General features: G+C 42.2%; 1 non-coding gene across 1 annotated transcript; it reads right to left on the reverse strand.

Annotated features, from left to right (window-relative positions):
* Positions 1–829: 829 nt before the first annotated feature.
* Positions 830–936, reverse strand: LOC130972321 (small nucleolar RNA R71). Its single transcript, XR_009083508.1, has one exon. It is a non-coding gene; the product is annotated as a small nucleolar RNA R71 (small nucleolar RNA).
* Positions 937–4,705: the final 3,769 nt, after the last annotated feature.

The raw sequence follows: 4,705 nt of genomic DNA on the forward strand, positions 1-4,705 counted from the left end.
AAGATCACTAGATTGAGCATTTTCTTTTGCTTGTTTATTTTACGTAGTCATTTACCTTCAATATCAGTTATTTTCTTCCTCTCCCCCATCCCCCCTCTTCGTTTTCTTTTCTTTTGTTGTTATTTACAATTTTTCTCACTAATCCACTAACTGTTTGATAAATTGCACCACTCATACTAACAGCCACTCTAACAAGAATAATCTCTTTATTTTATTTCTTGATGTGTGCTCTGTTAGTTGTATGATAGGGAGAATAAGCAGAGCTTCAACTTCCTTTGATTCTGAACCTCAGAGGACCTTCCTTAGATTAAGGAGGGAAGCAAGAGGGAAAAGAGTCGTTGGTACTGAGGAAGAGGAGGAGTACTTTGAAACAAACATGAAGGAGAACCTGGAAAACAACCGTGAAGAAGAAGCTTACAACCATGCCAGAGAAGTCCCTGTGAATCATGCTAGGCAAGAGAGAAGAGTTCTAGGCTCTTACATCAATCCAAACCCAGGAAATTGTGGAAGTAGTATCCAAAAGCTAACCATACATGCCAATAACTTTGAATTAAAAGCCCAGCTCATCACCCTTGTTCAGAACAACTGTTCATTCGGAGGAAATGCCCAAGAAAACCCTAATCAACATCTAACCACCTTCCTAAGAATATGTGACACTGTGAAATCTAATGGTGTTCATCTGGATGTCTATAGACTACTTTTGTTCCCTTTTTCACTTAGGGACAAAGCATCTAAATGGCTGGAATCTTTCCCGAAGGAGAGTTTAACAAATTGGGAAGAAGTGGTGAACAAATTTTTGGCAAGATTCTACCCTCCTCAAAGAATCAACAGCTTGAGAGCTGAGGTACAAACCTTCAGGCAACAAGATGGTGAAACTCTCTATGAGGCTTGGGAGAGGTTTAAGGACTTAACAAGAAGGTGCCCACCAGACATGTTCAATGAATGGGTTCAACTGCAAATTTTCTACGAAGGTGTTTCTTACAAATCAAAGAAGGCCATAGACCATTCATCAGGGGGTTCTCTAAACAAGAAGAAGACCATTGAAGAAGCCATAGATGTCATTGAGTCTGTAGCTGAGAATGACTACTTCTATGCTTCTGAAAGGAGCAACACTCGAGGAGTGATGGAGCTAAACCACATGGATGCACTGCTGGCTCAAAATAAGATGATTTCCAAGCAGTTAGCTGATCTTACCAAGAAGATAGAAGAGAACCAAGTTGCAGTAGTCATCACTTCATTACAAGCTCAAGAAGGAGTGAATACAGGAGAAGAAGGTGACTGGGAACAAGCCAACTATGTTGGGAACTCACCTAGGCAGACCCATGATCCATACTCCAAAACTTATAATTCTGGTTGGAGAAACCACCCTAATTTTAGGTGGGGAAACCAACAAGACCAAGGCCAAGACCAGAGACGCCATAACCACAATCCCAACAACAATGCAACTCACCAATATCCCTCACAGAGATCATATTAACACCCACCTAATCACCCTTCTCAACATCCATATCAAAACCAACATGACCACTCTCAACCCACCATCACCAATCGATGATAGACTCTCCAGAATTGAGATTCTACTTGAAGGTATATGTAAGGAAGTCCAAGACAACAGAGTGTTCAAGGACGAAGTACGAGCCAATATCAAAAACCAGGGAGACACCATCAAGAGGCTGGAGTCCCAAGTGGGATATCTATCTCAATAGTTTCCCAAACCTACTGATAGTTTCCCAAGTGACACAGAGAAGAACCCAAGAAGAGAAACAAAGAAAGTAAGATGGGAAGAATGCAATATGATCACTATAAGTGATGAGAGGAGTGTGGAAGAAGTAAACACACAAACAGAACACTTCCAAGACAATCCAAAGGAAAAGCATGAAGAGAGAAATCAAGCACCCCATCCCACACACAGGGAGGAGCTAAAGAAAGAGGAGACTCTGAACCCATATGCACCTTTTCCCCAAAGGATCAAGGGTGGTATAGCAAGGAGAGTATATTCAAGGTTCCTCGACATGTTTGCATCACTTCATGTGAACATACCGTTTATTAAGGCTCTTCAGTAGATGCCCTCATACATCAAGTACATAAAGGAGCTACCCAAAAAGAGTTCATTGAAGTGTGGGCAAACAATAATGATGAATAGGGAGTGTAGTGCTCTCGTTCAAACAGAGCCACCTACAAAAAAAGAAGGACCCAGGGAGTTTTCACATCCCCTGTGCTATAGGAGAAGCAATGATTGATAAGGGACTCTGTGACCTAGGAGCAGGCATCAGCTTAATGCCTCTATCCCTCATGAAAAAGCTTCAAATCAATGAGCTAACACCCACAAATGTAATCATCAAATTGGCTGACAAGACTCAAACACAGGCAATAGGAGTGGTTGAAAACGTGTTAGTGAAGGTGGGGAACTACTTCCTTCCCACAGACTTTGTTATCTTGGAGATGGAAGAGAATCACATCCATCCCATCATCCTTGGGAGACCATTCTTAGCCACAGCCATGGCGCTTATAGATGTGGAGCAAGGAGAACTAATATTGAGGATACATGATGAACAATTCACCTTCAATGTCTTCAAACCCTCACAAGAAGTAGATCATGTAACAAAGAGTCAATGGAAGAGCACAATAAGGAACTGATAGAAGAGACAAGCACGGGAGCACAAGCACCACACCTGAGAATCCATCTGGGTGACAAGCAATGTGGTCAGAAAGAACAATAGCCAAGTGTAACCCAAGAGGAGCTACACCCACTAGAGTCATATGAGACAAGCAACAAAACCCTCCTGAAAGAAGGAACCCCAACGAGCAAAGTAACATCAAGGAAAACAAGGAAAAAGGCCCAAAGGGGATGGAGGAACAAGAAGATTCCTACAGAGGGTTTCTCTCCAGGAGATGAAGTGGTCTCTGCTTATCTTCCACCTATCCTACCTCATCTCCCCATCATTCTGTCTCAGCTGCCTCAAGTGTACACCATCAGCAAAATTCTGTCCTTAGAACATGTGGAGCTTCTTAACAAAGCCAATGGAGACATATTCACTGCAAGAGGGAAAGATTTGAAGCACTACCAACCACCTTGACAAAGGCCAAACGTCAAGGTAATGACGCTAAAGAAGCGCTCCATGGGAGGCAACCCATTTTTCATATCCTTTCCTTTTAGTTTTTAATAGTAGTTAATAAAGCAAGTTCGTGAATTCTAAATCAACTTTGACAAGCACTTAGAAGAATCTTTATATGCAGCATATAGTGAACAACAAGTTTGGTGTTCAGGGCACACTAAGATGGCACATACACGATTCATATCAGGTCAGTCTTAGGGCCTTAATAGAAATTTCTTTTTTCTTTCACCACATTATCACAAACTAAGTTTGGTGTCACCAACGTTGCATGCATGAGCACATAATTGGTCGGTTGGTTTGCATTCATGAATGGCCCTTAGTTAGTCAAAAGCAAAAATAAAAAATAAAAATAAAGAGGGGAAGGTGGCTAGCCTCCATTTTTTTTACCGCCACAATTCAAACTAATCTCTCTTTTCTTTTGTCTTGCAAGGAAATTGAAGGGAATGTTGGAGGAAACTGATCGGACAACCAATTGAAGGGGGGTTCGGCCACTTCACCAACGGAACTACACACTTGTCTTCAAGGGGAGTACCTTGGGAAGTGTTGCCATGCAACATTGGGAGCGAGATAACCTTGGAGACCGAACCAATCAATTCATAAAAGTGGTGATCCTTGTGCCCATCTAATGCTAAACCCCAACTGTCCACCATTGGATTTTTTTATCAATCCACACCCTTCAATCTCATCATCCTCCTATATAAATGACCCCCACTCTATACCCTTCCATATGCAAATATCCTTTCAATCTACCTCTCTTCTTCCTTCCGAAACACACATCCAGCACCTCTGCCCTCAACACGTTAACACAATCTTCTAAGCTACACCCCATCTTAACCCGGCCAGTTTCCATCATCAACCCATACTTTTCGACACCTTCACATTACCAATTCCTACTCATAGCATCATCAAGCTCCAAGAGGCAAAAGGGGAAGGAACCGGTGGAGAGCATTCCTTTCGATAAAGGGAGATTCAAGACCACCTTCTATGAGCTCTAATTTGAATGAATAAAACACAAGAAAATATTGCCAGAATTGACATTCCAGTTCAACGATGATGAGTGCCCACAGATTAAAGAGAAAACTGAGCAGAGGGGTTGGCAAAAACTCACGAACCCAGAAACAAAGATAAATGCAAATCTCATCAAGGAGTTCTATGCCTATGTACCCAGAGAAGACACTACCAGGGCTCCTACCTTCAAAAGCTACGTGAGAGGAACAGAGGTTGAATTCAGTCCCAATGCTATAACAAGGACTCTTCAGCTGAGATCGCCACATTTTGATGAGCCCAGTTATCAAGTAAGAATAAGTAATGGCCTCGACAATGATGAACTTGAAGAAATTGTGAACGATATGTGTGTTATAGGATCAGATTGGGAATGGTACCCGGATAAGAGACCACGGTTCATTAGGAGAGGAGACCTCATCCCGGAAGCCAAGGGATGGTTTGAGCTCGTGAGGAGATCTATCCTCCCAGCCTCAAACAATCCTGAGGTCAATATTGCTCGAGCTACTATGGTACATTGCTTAATAAAGGGTGGAGGCATCAATGTACACGAAATTATAGCTGAGGGAATCCAAGATTCAGCCGAG

This window comes from Arachis stenosperma, chromosome 3 (assembly GCF_014773155.1).
Source record: "Arachis stenosperma cultivar V10309 chromosome 3, arast.V10309.gnm1.PFL2, whole genome shotgun sequence".
Taxonomy (NCBI): domain Eukaryota; kingdom Viridiplantae; phylum Streptophyta; class Magnoliopsida; order Fabales; family Fabaceae; genus Arachis; species Arachis stenosperma.